We start from the raw sequence: 17,266 nt of genomic DNA, 5'->3' as shown, positions 1-17,266 counted from the left end.
GTGCAATTTATGCACTAGGGAATCATGAAGAAGACATTCAGTTATTGTTTTTTGTTTTCTGAGTAGAATTACAGTTGTAATTAAATTAAAATGCAGAACTCGAGCTTATGAGGTGTTCAGCACCCTCTGTTCTTTCTGACGATAGTAGGTCTGGAGAGTGACAATTCAGATTTTTTTTTTTTTTCCCCTCCCTTCCCATGGCTGTATACCACAGTGACATTTGTTTCAAACCTGAGATGGCATTTAGATTAAACGTTTGGAATCCAAGTCTCTAACTCTGCTTAAAAGACTAACTCTAAGGCACATGGTAAGGTGCTGCTTGAGAGGTGTGGAAATATTGTTTTGAAGACCTATAGGTGTGTCATAGGAATTCAGGACTAGACGTGGGTTTTTTTTTTTTTTAACTCCCTTTTAAAAATGCTGGGTTATTATTTAGTGTTTGTGTTACACTAAAATATAATTTACTATAAACGAGTCTTGACATATTGTGCTTTTTAAGATGACACTACTCTTTAAAGAAAGCCTTTATTCAGTGAGTTAAAAGTGATGTGTCCTAAAATATAAATTTACAAATATGGATCAGACCTTACGATATAAAATAATTTGGTTTATGCCCAAGCAAATAAGCAGCTCACTTGTCTAATATTAGGCATTAAAATAGGATTAACTACAGGTCATAAAAAAAAAAGAAAGAAAGAAAGTATGAGTCCTTGAATATAACTTCAGAAGGGCAAGGTTTTATACTTTGTGTATGCTCCCTATACATTTGACTTTGGATGGGATGGCAGCACAAGAGAGGATTTTGAGAATGTCAAAGGGAAAATGTCAAAATTCCATTCACTTAATTTTGAGAAGATGTGAGTTTTAGCTGCATGTCTTCAGTACTCGAAGTTAAAACGCAGTTGCCTCTGGAATGAAGTTGACAACAAAGACAGTGATTAGGCAGTATCAGTGACCAATTATTTATGCGTCTCACCTTAAAAGTCCACAAGACCAAGACAGCCCCACCAAGAGTCAGGGCTGAAGCACCCGCTTACAAGAAATGTCATCAATGCAATTCCTGTTTCAGAGGAATTGAAGTCAATATTAAGCCTGCTGGTTACTGAACAGGTTCCATAGGTGTGTATATATGTGTTGCCCCCAGTGTCACTAGACAAATCTTATTGCTGCTTTTTATGCCTCTATCACTGCAAGTAAAAAAGAAGCAAGTAGGGGGAAAAAGCCCCAACATTTTTGTTTTCACTGTTTTCATTGCTCTTTGTATGATCTTACCTTTCAATCCTGATGCTCAGGGAGCTGCAGAATGGCACTTTTGCTTGAAACTGGTTTGTTCTTGGCTTCTTCCCTTACTTAGAAACATAGCTTTATAGATGAAGGAGAAAATAATAATTTCTTCTACTAAAAATTACTAGGCCGGAGTTAATTGAGGATGCAGGCAAAACTACAGAAATCTGAGTTTCTATGTCTTGTGCAGAAATGAGAAACCAGGAAAAAAAATGTAGGTGTCTCTCTGTATCGATCTGAGTGTGAGAGATTCATTTCAGAGAACGATTGGCATTTTTAGGGAGGGAATCTTTTTTTTTAAATCGTAATTAAGATATGAGCGCACTTGCAAAGTGAGCTTAAACCTAATGAAACAAAATGTGGGACCAAAATCTGGTAGTCAGCAATGAAAACGAAAACAGTATGTGACACAAACGCTTTCCATTAAAAAAACCTCAGCATGGGAGAGGGATCTTGTCCTGTTTGAAAATAAACGGTCTTGTATGTCTCCGCAAAATGCACAAAAATGGGCTCCTAGAATTTCAGTACTTTGACAAAGCCTTAAAAAGAGCTGAAAACGAGGGAGTCCTCGCTCTAAACGTCAGCGACTTGGCAGGGCTTTGGACAGTTGGCATTAATATCAATGCCTAGTATTCAGCTGACATCCTTGTTCAATGTATCTTTCTCACTGCAACTGGCAAGGGACAAGAGCTATTGTAACTGAAACTTTGAAAGCAATATTTAATTAAGTAAATTGATGTGCTCATTGGGAAACTGCAAATCATTTCTATGTGGCCTTTTTTTTTTTTTTTTTCTTTATTAAAGGCTCTTGAAGGGATGCTTTTTGCATTCATCAAAGTTACATCTTTACAGTAAGTACTTAGTGGTTTGCATGTTTCGGCTCTCGGCTCGGTGGGTTCCAGTGGTGGCATTTTTTCCTTTAAAACCTATGCATTCTATACCTACACCTTCAGGAGAAAATACCACGTTAGATGGTGTTTGACTTGTGCTGAGGGTACAAATCATCCTTCTTATTAAAGTCTGAAATGTTGTTCAGTTCTGCTTAAGGACCCGAATCAGGAAAAAAAAGAAAAAGAACATTTCAGTGGGTTGCTTCCCCCGTGGCTTCCAAAAATGTTTTTACTACATAGTGCTCATGGAAGTGAAAAGGAGAAAAATGCTAACATTTTGGGGCGGAAAACAATCAGCAGCTTGTGCAGGGAGATGTAATTATTATCCTCTGCTTGGGCCTCCCAGAGAAGAGGGAGAAACCAAAATGTGAACACTAAAGGGTTAACCACAGCACTGAGAGCAATTTGTCTATTGTTTCTCTATTAATATCATTCACCAACTTACCACTCATCACCTTTTCCAAGTAGTCTCCCTATAGCAACAAATGGCGCCATAGACAAACCAGATGCAATCTTGTCTCTGTTTTCTTTTCATAAGCATTTGCAAATTTGTTAAAAAGAAAAGTAAGGGAAAGTGGGAGAAAAATGTTTATTTTGTAGAAGCTACACCAAGGAGCACTGAGAACAGGGGACTCTCTTTTTGCTGTAACCCCCTCTGCTATCTGATGTGGCTCTACTTTTCTGCAGTATGATTTGACTTCCTGAAAGGAGTTGTTCTGTGTCATTGAAATGAACCTAGATTCCCTTCACAGCAATCTTGACGATCCTGAGCTTGTATTCTGAATACTTAATGCATGCTGTCAGAGCCCTAGGTCCAAAATTGGACTCTGTTCCTCCCCACCTTCAGTTTGCAGCTAATTTTCATCTCTCTGTTTAATTCCATAACACAGTATTAGGTTTCCTCAGTGACATATCTGCACATAATTGCTACGTGCATGTTTTTCACTCTGCTGCATGATAGACAGCATGGACTGTTTTTTTTCCAGCAATATTGCTCAAAGTCCTTAAATTTAAATCTTTCCTTTACTAGGTAAATCCATTATTTTCCCTTAAAAAGAAATCTATTGCTTTTCTCCTTTTTTGGTCTTTAAGCTCCTTTCAGTTGTAGCTGACTTTAAAAGATGGAAAGCATTTATCTTCCTTTACATGGAGAACAACCATACCGTATGCTTTATTTCAGTTTCAAAAAAGACCAAACAAAACCCCCAAACTCGTGAAAGCAAGAGTCTCTGCAGGAGTAGATAGTTTGTATCTCTTCTCATGCAGTTGAATCCGAGATGAAGGTAAAATGCCAACTGTCCTCATTATAATAGCAGCTTTCTCGGTTCTTATGAGCATAAACAACTGTTGTATTTATCGGAGTTACTTAGTTTCCTTTAGTGCATCTTTAACAAATTATGAAATTTTCAATGAGCTGCACAGACTAGGCTCTCGTACTGTGGGTGAGTGCTCGTCAGCAGTCCAGGTAGAACTTCTGGAGACTGCTCACATGAAGAAGTCATCCTCCTCCGTTCAACCACCAAAGTGCAGCAAAGGCTAGCCAAAACGGATTTAAAGCAGATGTTCTGCAGCAGCAGCAGCAGTTACTGTAGTTGTTACAAGGAAGTTAGATGATCATAAATGGGAGGAAGATCAGTTCACTGATTGCGATTCCTTGCTGCCGCTCATTTCTTAGTATGGACCCTTGAATGAACGGCACTAACTTGTATTTCTGTAGAAAATTCAATTGAGGCAATATCTTATGTTTGCCACCAAGATGCAGAAAAACTCAGTAGTAAAAAGAAAATCAGCATTAGTTCCTTCCTATCAATGACACAATTATATTCAAGTTTTTCCTATCTCATTTGATGATTTGCGTATATGTATGTATATATAGGCTGTGATTGGCCTATTTAAATAGAAATGGCAAGATCTAAAAAGTTTATTGACTTATACGTAAGAATTTTTGAGAACTTCTGTCACCTCTGACCAGTGGGGAGTTTTGCCATATGTGGACCAAGGCTTTGCTGGCCCCTAACGCTGGAAATCTGCTGAAAAGCCAGTCCAATTGTCTGGCTGGAATTGCGTTTGTGGTGTCTGTGGCTCTTGGTGTTGAACAGAAGAAAAAAACCTTATGCTTAGATAGGTTTTCCTGACTTTTGAAGAACATCTTGTCTCCTTATCTGTTGCAGACTGTGCTGTAAACACTTCTTTAACTACTTCCAGAGCTCGTTTCCACAGGCACAACATTTGGCTATGCCATCTGATTACCACCAAAACAGAGGAAAACAGTCTTACACAGTCACTTTGTTGCCTGCGCTATACTCTATTATCATCCAGCCAGTGTTTACAGGATGCCACAGTTAACGCTGCCCAGATGCTCTATCTGTGGGAAACCTAGAAACGAGGCAGCGCCGACCGCCAGCGTTTTCCAAATTCAACCGTCTTATCCGAGGTCTCGCCTGTTTGTGTGAGCTGGGGTCACCCCGTGGCCCGGGTGTGCTGTCAGTTAGCCCTGACAGGAGATAGCACTGCTGAAGATGTTGAAGTTTGTGTTGTTTGGGCCACTTACGGCTTTTCAGCAAACATTTTAGAACAAAGTGATGTGGCGGCTTGTGGACCGAAGAGCATTTTTTTAACATAAGAATACGATAGGAATACTGCCTCTTCTCTAACTACAGGAACGTTTTATGCGGTTGCTAGCAAAACACATGGATATTCCAAGAGTTGTGTGGTTTCCAGAAGCTAGACTATAAACGGTATTTAGCCTGTATTTTACGTTGGTCATCACTTTTTGTGTTTGGACACGCCTTTTTTTCATTTTACTGTTTCCCACACGTGCTGGTGATTACTAAAGTCAGTCATATCAGCTTTTCAAAGATCGATTTTCTTAGGGTAGCTTGCTCTTAATGGAACACGCAAAATAAGAGTTTTATTTTCTTTTGTGGAAGATTTTTGAGTGTTTTCATCACGCCCTTATACCAACTAGTCCTGAGAATTGAAAAAGTAAAACTATTTTCAGCCATGCTGAGGGGATATTTGAAGTAAAATATACAATCAAACTATGTAGTGTCATTATAGATTCATGCCAATGATATTTTTCATAAAATAAACACCAGAAATGGTCACATTTCCCCAGGTGCATACATGGAATGTAAAAAAAAAAAAAAAAAAAAAAATCTATAATTTGTAGCAACTTTATTAATTTCCTACAAACTGTGTAAAAGGCACAAAAGTCTCTGGCTTATATAACTTTTAAAAATTATATTTGTAGTTTTATGTTTGTGGGCTTTTTTGTAATAGGCATTTAAATTTAACCATCCCTTTTTGAAACTGTTTGTTTAAAACAGGTTCTTTAGAGTTATGTGTTTTTATTTAAGAAATTTATTTTTTGTTTCCCGCGGAATTAATATTTTGCTTCCTGTGTATTTTGACCTTCTTCTACAAGAAACTTCTGTGCACAACGCACAAGCGACCCCATTACCTGAGGTCCTACGATGCTTTTAAGCGTGTGACTAGACATTCCTTCCTTTAAGGGCTGGAGGTAGGGTTCTTTTAACCGCTTCATATCCACATTCCAAAACCTATTTAAAAACCTGAGTCTAAAGTCCAGCTGACAATGAACTCTATTTTCAGCTAAAACCCCCTCCTCCCCCGCTTCGCCACACACTGTTTCTGCTGCTGGTCCACTTGTGATAAAGACCAAAACTGTTGCTTGGCTGACATGCAGGAGGAGTTGTTTATCAAAAGGAGGCTATTCTAGGAGGATATGCTCTTTAAACGGAACAATGGGGATTTTGAAGATAACCAAATCAGTACTACATAGGTGTTAGATCTGTTTTAAATTGTTTCTGTGTTGGAAAGTAAGGAGGGGGCCGGGGTATTTGGCTTTGAATCCCTGGCTTGCAAGTGCGAAATGGCTAAATCCAAATTAGCTGCCAACTGTGCTTTGTACTGCAGCTCATGAGTATCTGTAGGGCATGAGGGCAGCACCTGGGGAGCGCAGCGCCGGGGCTGTGGGGAAAGGGGCCTCAGAAAACCCAATTTCATTTTACTATCCAGCTGTAACCTACCTCGCGTTTCACCCAGGGTTTTTTTGATCCGTCCTCGGTGCTGCCTAGTTCAAACGGCAGTTCCTAAAAGCAGAGCTACAGGCAGAGTCATCTTTTACTAGTTGGGTTAGGTTATAGACGTGTACATGCTCTACTGATACCAATTAACTGGTTTCTGGACGTGCAGAGCAGTATAAATAGCTGATAAGTGGGAGGAAAACCCAAGGAACCTTGTGGGAAACTTAAGTACAGAAGATCAGCAGATATATGGGATGCATTTTTGTTTGCTCACCCCTTCTGCAGAGGGACAGTCTCGCCAACAGTAAAGGTAACCTTCAAATGCAAGGGAGAGGAACACTATATTTTCTGTCAAGCTCTTAGATGGCTGCTTCTCTTCTTTCTGAGCTATGGCAATCCCTAATTTTCTCTAATGAAAGCTTGTCTTCAAATATTTTCTCAGATATTTGTGTTATTTTGGAATATTACCTGTCACCAGGGCCAACTGAAAATTCCCCTTTCTCACAGTGGTCTTTTGTGGTACAGTGATCTCATTTAAAAATCTCTTTCCAAAACAAAGAAAATGAAGATTCCCTATAAATAAATATCAACTCCCCCCCCCGGCTATAACAGCCAATTCTTCTGCCTGTTTTCATATAGCGCCTCCATACATGAAAAGAAAAGGAGCAGAAAACCTTCTTCTCGAGTGCTGATCATATGCAAGTGATTTATTTAAGGCCACACAGTGAATTGCTTGCAAGAGTGGGATGACGCTGTCTGCCAGACATCTGCTTAAAGCTCAGCTTAAATATGCTTGGATATTTGCAGGTGGTTCAGGAGAACATCTGGAGGTGCCCACTTTTCCTGAAATGTCTGTTTTGATTCATTAGGGAAGGGGAGAGGTCTTTTGTATTCAGCTGGTAGCCATTTCTTGGCCTCAAAATTTGGGAATAATCTCTATTTTCAGCTGCAAGTTTCCTACCTTCTACCTCCTCCAATACAAATGCAAGCTTAAATTCTTTTAAGCGGGGACAGGGCACCTCAGTGACCCCTGCCTAATATTACTGACACAGTCTCACCTGAAGCCTGGGTTTATTTTCTTAAAGATTCCCACTAGGTAAACACCATGGAAAAAGTAACCCTTGACAGCTCTTGCTGTTTTGACTGTCACCTTTTACAGCCCAGTGTGACGATGTGGAGACTGGGAGGGGCAGTCCTCTGGTTTGTGCTAGAGCCAGCCTTGCTGTTTTGTTTCTATTCCGTCCTGAAGTGATGCGTTTTCAGAAGCTGTATCGCACAACCAGGAAGAAAAAGTGACTCCATGGTTATTTGGTCAGGATGTGCTCTGCGCAGCAAGGTAAGTTGTGTAGGCTGATTACTGGAGTAACTAAGATTTGCAGTAAGTAATTGCATGGCAAGGGGACACAAGTATATCTCAACCAACAGTGACAGCCCCGTAGTTTCCGGTGGTGGGGAGTCCTGGTGGAACTATGTGCTGTGCTCTGCTGTTCAAAGTCTGCAGACTGCTTCATAGGTATGTTGTCAGGGATTTAACCAAAATAGAACTTATTAAACCAGAACGATCCTATTTAGCTGAAATAGATTTCTAAAGAAGGATGGGGCTTCAGTTAGTGTGACCCAGTACAAATTTAGGGGCCTATTGTTTGCCCTTATGTTTGAAAATGCTGCCCTTGACCTTTTTTTTTTTTGTTTGTTTAATCTTATCTAAGTTAAGAAACCATACTTCCATTTGGCTGTGTTTTCTGGCTTTGGTCTAATAACGCATGACCTATCCGCATAGATTTAACTGACTGGGAGTAAAGGTTGTGCCTAATCGCAATAGCTCATATATATCGATGGAGGTGACAGAAATCAGTTTTTATGACAATGTAAAGGGTAGAGAACCCTACTTAAGAGAAAATACATTCCCATTATTTAAATGCCAAACAATTTAGTGGAGGAAGCAATTATACCTTGCAGTGCTGCTGGAGTCCAGTGAGCACTTCTCTGTTTTGCAGGTAGCCGCACGCCGAAGTTTGCCAGCGGATGAGCTCAGCTCAGCGCAGTGATTGCTGCTGCTCGAACTCTGGACTTGCTTTGCTGATTGGTTGTTTGCTTTAACCACAGCGCTGGATGGAGCCTTTGGAGACTATCACAATGTAAATAAATACATGTGTGTTTGCTTCTAGCCTGTTAAGAAAAGAAAAGTAAAAAAAGTGTATGTGTCAAGGAAGGGGGAAAAGCTGTTACGGATTCATTTGCATGCCTTTGAGATGCAGGAGGTACAGGAAGCATCGGGTTTAGGGGAGGGCTAGCAGAATCGTTCCATGGGGTATAACAATAGGGAAACACGGAGAGTGGTTAGATGCTGTTAGATTAGATTAGTGCAGGTTTATTTGGCAAGTGGTGTTTATTTTGCTGTTAATCACATAGACCTACTTAAAGCTTGCAGAAAAAGTCTTATTCCACAAATCAGCATGAAGAATGGTTAGTTTGGTGGGTTGTTTGGGTGTGGTGTTTTTTTTGTTGTTTCTTTTTTCTTTTTTTTTATTTTTATATAATCCATAGGAAGAGATTATATTTTTTGGTTGGTTTTTTTTTTTTTTTTTTTTTGACAGTAGAAAGGCTAGACTAGAACTAGAATACGAAAGATGGCAGTAAAGTAGTTCAGGTATACTAAATTGCTCTGCTGCCATGATTGTCCCTAGACTGGATTTTTGTTAATCTTTTGCATTAGTGATATTTTTATTTGTGCCTTTGCCCTTGTTGTTATAATTTTAAATGTGGTGAAATATGCTGACTTGTACCAAGTTTTATGTTTCAGCAAAGGAGAGGCTGCAAATAGAAAGAACAAATAAATTCACAGTTGGCTAGAGCTAATTTTGTGTAGTTACTAGCTTACATCATGGATTTCTCTGCCAGTTAGCTGTTTGAAAGTAAAATAGGAGGCATGGCATAGCCTGAAACTGAGGGAAAGGTTGGCGTTTCAGAGGGACAGCCTCTTCGCACCATTGCCAAATCACCTCTCATTTACTTTGCATTTGTAGGCATAAAATAGGGCACAAGTCTGATGGCTGCAAACAATCCTCCTCAGTACTTGCCGTTTCCCTTCAAAGGTTTTACTCGCTGCAAACATTTTCGCCTTGAAACTTGCTCTGAGGGAGAAAGCTGGCATAAGACACAGCCATGGAGCGCCACAGAGTTTGACAAAACAGCCTGTGATGAGGCCTCCCCACCTCTCTAGTGCACCTATTGCTGCTCACAGTGCTCCCCAGAAGAGCCTGGTCCAAACCAGCCAGCCTGCAAGTAGGTGGTGATGCTTGTAGCCAGCTGGAACCTTTCCCAGTGGTACGTTCTTGGACTAGGTAATCCCTCCTCCAAACCCTCAACCTTCTTCCCCTACTCCTTTCTGCTACCACCCTTTTATTCTTCTTGTTTCCTGGTTTAGCTGCTTTCTCCTCCCTGAGGACTACGGAGATGGACAAATCCACCTTGTTTACCATCTCTTAATCCAGCTGTGAGGGAGGGCTTCTTCCGTTGCTTTGCTCCCTTGTGATGCAACTAAAGCCACCATCAGCCTCATTTAAAGTAGGGAGATGGTTTGTCATTGGAGCTTCTCCTGATCTCCAGCCCCCTCCTGCCCTAACTTTCTGTCAGGTACCTCTCTTTAACCTGCAGCTTTAGTGGATAAACAGGTAACAGGCTCCTGCATTTCTCAGTGCGAGTCTTTCTTGATGGAAAGGGACCTGTAGGATCTTCGGCAAATGCATGTTTGCCACTATATTATTTTATTGGAATAGCCTTTTCCAGAGTCCCAAATGCTGTGGCCTATTTATCCACATTGGGTGACTGTTCTACTTTCTCTCTATTGATTTCTAAACCAAATTTGAAGTATCTATTAAGTGCCACAAAAACTGTGTGTAGGCTGGTACTTTCTGGCTTAAGTTAAACCATAGGATGGGTTTGTATTTTTCAGCATTTCCTTTGACCCACTTTGCTGAATTAGTTTCCAGTTTCCCAGAAAAAGAATGCCTTGTCTCCTTTCTGGTTTTGCTATTTCCTTTTGTTGGCTGACATATTCAATAAAAAAGTTGCAGCAAGCAAAAAGCCATAGACAAAAGTGTAAGTGGAGGAAATTTCATTGGCTGAACAATACAGGTCAGATTTGGTGACCTTCATTTTTAAGTGTATTTACAGATCTTCCCCAATTCTTAACTGAATACAATTGTCAAGACTTTTTTTCTATTTGCTTGATTGAACTACTCTCGCTAGGCAAGCTGAAGAGAAAGCCTTTTCTTCTTCAGTTTTTACTTTATTCGTACTTGTGATGATGTCATCGTATTTGCTCTTTGGTCATTCACAGTGTTTCATAGTAGATGTGTTGCCTGGTAATAAATCACTGGACTCCTTCTCCCTGCCCTGATTTTTTGAGAGCAGAAATGGCATCTCTCACATCTTCATTGTGCACTCTTAAGTTATTTTAAAGAAGGAGGAAAGGAAAGCGAGATGAATACTCTGCCTGCTCCTTCGTAGTCATGTCTTAAACACGTGGGTACCGCACTTGGAAACGGTGAGTAATCCTTACCTTTGCAGCTCCGCCAACCTGGGTGTTTCAGGTGAGAAATGAAGCGTTTTGCTGACGCAGGGCCCTACTTACTCCAGTGCGTTTCTCTTTGCGCCTTTCGAGATGCCAGAAAATCTAGTGCATAGGTCACGCACAGGGGAATTAATTCGGTGCCATCTCGTTTCAGTTCCTGCTTATCCTTATCATGTGCCTGTGCCCTCCTCCGCGGGCTGGCAGAGGCTCTGCGGAGCGGCCCGTGACGGGAATAGCAGGGAGAGCTGTTTTGGGCTGGAGCGGGGCTGGCTCCCCTGCCTTTCGGGAGCTGGCTGGCTCCGCGCCTGCCCTTGCCACGTGTGCCTCGAGCCAGCAGTGTCACACTCCCTCTCCTCCTGTCTCGTACTTACAATGTTTCTAGATCATTTAAATAAGATAGTCCTGAAAACGTAGCATGGCGGTTTTAGAGGCTGACTTTGGGCAGGGTTTACCTGTTAGACACCAGATCCTGCTCGTCTCTATACAGATATAACTACTCGGAGTTTGCCTTAGCTGCAGGGAAACTCTCGGTTACAAACGTGACCGGGAGGAAAAGGGCTTGCCCGTGCTGTTCGGAAGGGCGACGTGAGAGAGGTGCGTGAAGTAGTTGTGTCAGGGTTTGATGTCTTGGGGCTAGCTGGAGCCGTATCAGCGCGAACTCTACGTAGGAGGCTAGGACAAGTGCGGTGAAAGCCACAACAGAAGGTCCTCTCATCTTAGCACAATGCATCTATACGAGGGCTTTGTGGTATTGCAGCTAGATAAGTGTGGTTCAAGTGCTGTAAAGCAAAACCCTCCCGGATATCACCAACCATTCTCCTTCTGAAAGTTCTTCATTGTTTCAGTCTGCCCCCACCTCCCAGCCTCAAAAGCCTTAGCATCACACTCCATACTAAGCATAATAAATCTTGCCCTCATTTGTTAATCTTCTCTTCTTGCACACACTCCCAGCACTGTGGAGACCGTGGCACTCCTTTTGTATCATTTTCCTGCTTTCAAGGTATACTTACTGTTTAGCGCTCTCCTCATTCACACGTTACTCAAACCCAACATCTTCCTGTGTTTTGTGTGAATTTGACAGTGTGAAATGTGTGCACCAGAAACTGAACTGTAACCACCTGCTGTTTTCTCTATAGTTACCAGTAAGCAAATGCACTATAAGTATTTGTATCTCCACTTTGGATGCCAGAGAGAAATTGATAGCTTTTGAGCCAGTCATCTGTTGATCTGACATGAAAAATAACCTCACTGGAGTAGAAACCTTGTCCTTCTCTCATCTTTCTACTGTTTGAAAACTCATATTGTAGCTACGATAGCTTGGATATTGCAACACGGTTGGAGCCATATGGACATACCCAAATTTGTCCTAGTCCTAGGTTTGGAAATAATTTCATAGAGTTAGCAGCTATAGCTATTTTTGAAAATGTTTAAACTCTACGCATACCTGGATAAACTTTTAGAGGCCCTTTCTTAACACTGCTAAAATAAGAGCTTCAATGGTTATGCTAGTGACCTTTTTCATTACAAGAATTCATGTTAATTCATGGCAAGCCAGAACATTATTATAAACCTCTTGACTGTTCTGTTTTTTAGGGCTTTGAAATGTAATCAAAGGTGGATTTATCTGATACTAAGAGATGAAACAGTTACCAGCCCTAGGTTTCCTCCCTTTTATTTTTCTAGGAGGTTACTGCCAGAGTAAACTGAAATTGGAGGTGGTTTATGTTAATGCTGCAGCCTGTAGACTGCACTTGCTCAGGAGTTTATCCAGGAGGATCAGCTGATCCCGCTGCAGGATGGTGACCTCTGGCAGAGACACAGGACAGAGACAGCTGCTTCAGCTCTCCCAGCTAAACCTGCTTAAGGTGGTGAGTGGGAGTTGTTAATACCGTTATTTGTTTAATTGTAGGGCTAATAGAGTTTTTGTGTGTGTGTGCTTTATTACAATAGAATACATGAAATAGAAGCAGAGGAAAAATCGAGTCTGCTACTTGGGAGCTGGTTCCCAATTATTATTCCTTTTTATTAATGACAGCCTAAAATGAAAAGTAACCAGAAGCATACCTGACTTTAAACTTCCCAGTTGTATGGCAGGGCAGCGCACTCTGAAACGTCTGGTGCCATAGGGGTGTGCAGTGCTTTTAGGCATACAGGGCAAGGGTGAATTTTTAATTAGCCCAGTCGTCTTATTTTCCTCCAAATATAGACAGGCACTTCTTAGCTTTCTCAACTTTAGTACTTGAGAATAGGCAGCCAAGTGTGCTCTGGGAACTATTTGCTAGGGAAGTCTGTTAGAAAACCGGGGATCCAAAAGTTATTTCTATTTTAATAAAGAGAGGATAAAGTTTTTAATGATGATAGCTTTATGGGAGTGCAACCCTTCCTCCCTGCCCCCCCGCCAAATAATTCCCTTTATAAACGAAACAGAGATAAACTAAATACTTGCTTCACAAGCTACTGCAGGGATCACATTGGCATTGTGTGCTGGCTTGTGAAGTGCTGCCTCCTTGTTTCAATATGCCCAAGCCCCGAACCTCTTAGGGAAAGACACGTGTGCTGTGGGAGCTACCTCCTGTGCTCAGGCCCACTGAGAATCTGCAAGTAATGGTCCTCCCAGGAAAGAAGCTGAGGGCACTTGGCAGTGGCGAGTATCTCGCCCATACTGGAGATGGTGACAGAATTGGCAATGAGGAGGTGACTAGTCAGTCTGCAAGGCCTGGTCTGGGGCCAGTTTTCATTTTCGTCTTGTTCTCTTTCTGTTTTTCTTTCTCTCTCGCTTTTGTTATTTATACCAATGAGCAAATGTTGCTTATTTTTAGCAGCCTTTCCATTTTGCTCAGGCGCTGATCCTAAGTAATGGAATGCCGGTGGCCGTCCTTAGGGCACCATCCCACCTCTAATAAGAGTAGACAAACATGAGCTTTGGTGTAGGGAGTTATTGATTTGCTTCCAGGCAAGTAGGTGTGGATGATACATGTAAAAGGTGCCCATGCATACCACATATTAGCACTCCAACATCTTAGCAAATGACCTTGCATGATCTGCCTTGGGCTGTAGGTGAGAAATTATTTCTTTATGTAGTGTAGCTCCATAAAGCAAGCAGCCTTGCAACTTATTTTAGAGCATATAAAACCGGCACTAAAAAACTAAACACAACCAAATACACACACCCATTTCCACAAACAGAGCAAAAGCAAAGTCGTCCCTTGAAGGGCAGACAGTCTAAGTTCTGGGAGGAGCAAAGTAGGTGGATCAATTCATAGAAGCAGATGTAAGAGTTACATAGATAGAAGTACATGATGCAAATGTCATTATTTTTTTTTTCCCCCCTTTCCTCTTCTAGATCTGGGTTATTGCAGAGATGCTAAAACAAGGGACAATAGAGTCCTAAGGAAGCAGTTATGGGAGGAATTCCACTGGGGTGTGGATGTCCAGGGACCCCCTGCCTTACAGATCAGCATCTGACCAGCAGCATCTTCCACTGAGTGTCCTAGCAGCTTTATGTCTACTTTCCTACCGTAGGAGACAAATTTATGACCTTAGATACTGACCCTCTTCCAAACCTCTTTAGGCTGGAAATAAAATGTAAGGGAAGGTGTATCCAACCTGAGACAACACAGTTTATCCTTTCCTATCCTTACCCAAAGTCTATCCAAAAGAGCTTCAGAACCAAGCAGGAGTAGCTACATACTTTGACTGCAAGGTAGGAGATGCAGACTTTATCTTGCCTGTCCATGCCTGTCCTGCACATCCCTGGGGTACGAGGGATTTGCTGGGAGAGCAAGTGCTCTTGGTCACTGCTGCCTACTTTACCTCAACAGAGCTTCACTCCTAGACACTCACATTTGTATTGCTGTTGGTGAGGTGTTTTCTGGCTTATGCCTATTGCAGTTTCAGCTGGAAGGAAAGCAGGTGAGGAGGTTGTCCCGCTCCCTCAGTGTGGTCTCACTGGGATCCCACCCAGCCTGCAGGCACAGCTGCACGACTGCTTGGTTGTCTCAGTAGTGTCTGACTTAGTTTAAACATTTTCTATAGGTCTTTGTCTTGCCTATTTTCAGGCCCGACTCATTTTTATAGGGTTAGGGACCTACTATGTGCATGCTTATCCTGGCAGAGGAAACAATTTGCTGCTGATGGAGAAAAGCAGGAGGTGAGGGGGATGTTACTCAGGTGCAGCCAGAACAGCTGATGGCCCAGTGCTTAATTTACTAATGCCGTGTATACCCAAGTGTTCTCACTCTTCCCGCTGCCTGGGAATTACCATTGATTGCAATTGAAAATTTTGGAGACAGGAGGAGGAGAAGAAACCTTGTTTAGGAAACAGTTATGCTGCCTTTGAGAGGGACCCAAATACCTTGTCTACCATAGATCTCTGTAATCGTTCCCTCTTTTCTCTGCTCCAGTTGCCGCTGGTTTTATTCTTACTCTGGAGGATCTCTGTGATGAAGTAAGTCTTCTCTGTGCCAACTCCCTATCTTGTTACTGTCATTCAAGATCCAGCTCTTATTAACTATCCCCAGCCCGGTGGAAGGGGGGAAGGTATCTATTCTGAAGCTGCTCTTTTAAATTCAGCCCTGTTTGTATACTATGAACTGCATACCGCTCTGCCCCCAAATTACTAAAATTGCAGCACAGTTGTCCAAGGCTTATTTTTTAGTAAATGACTCTTATAACTGGCATTCAGATTAAGTACCATCTTAGTCTGAAATGCAGCAAGACATTTAACATGTGTGGGATATGATACCCATCTCAAATAAATACAACTCTGCGTCAGTAGATGTTTTCATATTTTCAGGTAAGCAGGCTGGTGTTGGGGAAAAAGGCTAGTCTATTAACACCTCTGCTCAAAGCAAGCCAACTTCCTTTCTACATAGAATAATTATTTTTTCACATCAGCCCCGTAGTGCCTCTGCTGTGTTTGCACTTGTAGGTCTCAAACACTGCAGTACAGATCACCCTTTATGAGTGGAATCTGAGGTCATGTGTCTGCATTTAAAATTCCCTGTGCGCAGGCTATCATGCACTGGCTTGTGAATTCTGTAGGTGTAGGGGCTATGGGCCCATACTTCAGGTGTGAAGAAAGCAGGGCCTTTTTTAGCACTTAAAGCACCCATGTGTGCAACTTGCAGCTATGAGTACCTTCGGCAAAGCTTCATAAATTCTATTGATTCATAGCTGGCATCTGACCATCTGTATGGGCAGGATTACATATAAATATATATGTCCTGTACATACCAGGACCATTTGGAGCATCCCTACAGCATAAAGTTAAAGTGAACTTGGGCACAAAAGTCATCATGCCTCTGTGGAAGACTTGCTGGGGAGAATACTGAAAGGCCTCTTTTGTCTGCCATAGCCCAGGGCGTACAAGTGATTTTAGGTGGCTGGTGATCCATGCTTCTGTTTACACAGTTCCAGCAAGGATTAAGGATCTTTAACCAAAGACAGTTCAGACATAGGTGATGGTGGGAGAAGTGACTGCAACCAGCATGCCAACGAAATATCACAGATAGGAGGGATTCTATCCTGGATCATGAATCCTGGTGCTTTCATGGATAAAAAGTTGCAGCTGGAGTTGAAGAGAGTGCAATGACACACAAATCTTCAGTTTAATCATCTGCTAAAGTCACGCCCAGGGGTTGGCTTACAGAAGATGAAAAAAGCTAATGAACCCTGTGGAGGACTGATCTGCAGCTGTCCTCAATAGCTTTCTTGAAGGTCTTTTTTCATTGCACATATAACTGCTGCATGTTGCTGTTTTGAGCAGCTGTGTCTTGGCTACTCTAATATGCTCATTGCTGGAACTATCTCTTAAAACTCTGGCCAGCACCTGAAAAAATATTATTAAGATGGCACCAACATCTAGGTTCCAGCCACAATTTTGTGCTGGGAACGAAATAGTTGAAATATGAGAAGCTTTCCGCGCCCTAGAAAGCTTATGTTCTATCTGCAGGCACTTAGCTTTGAAAGAGGAAATGGGTAAAGGTGATCTAGATTTTTTTCATCCAATATGAGCTGGCTAGACCAGTCAGTGAGATTCTTAACGGGTGTGAGATTGCGGTAAGATTGGGGCAATCTGGTAGAACTGCAAAAAATGTTCTGAAAAGAAAAAAAAAAAAAATTAATGGTGTCAATCCACATTTGGTAGTGGGGCTAGGGGAAGGACCTCAGGCATGAAGAAGGGTGAGACTGAATTTCAGCTTTTCTTACTATCTTTGCCACCAATATCTTGAGTACCCATGTACAAAACTGTTCAGTGCTGTGCTAGATCCAGAACTTATACCTTGCACTGCTGCATGCCAGAATCTGAAAATCTTGCACCACTAGCACAACTTACAAGGGACGTGCCCAAGTGAACTAGAGTGACTAACTATGCTGGTGCAAGAAGTGCCCATATAAGGTGAATTCTGAGCATGCAAAGTATGAATCTGTAAAAGCAGATTGGCGTGACAACCTCAAGAAAAAAA

Source organism: Vanellus vanellus, assembly GCF_965231255.1.
Source record: "Vanellus vanellus genome assembly, chromosome: 3".
Taxonomy (NCBI): Eukaryota; Metazoa; Chordata; class Aves; order Charadriiformes; family Charadriidae; genus Vanellus; species Vanellus vanellus.
The sequence above is the reverse complement of the archived record's forward strand: the minus strand, read 5'-3'. Positions refer to the sequence as shown.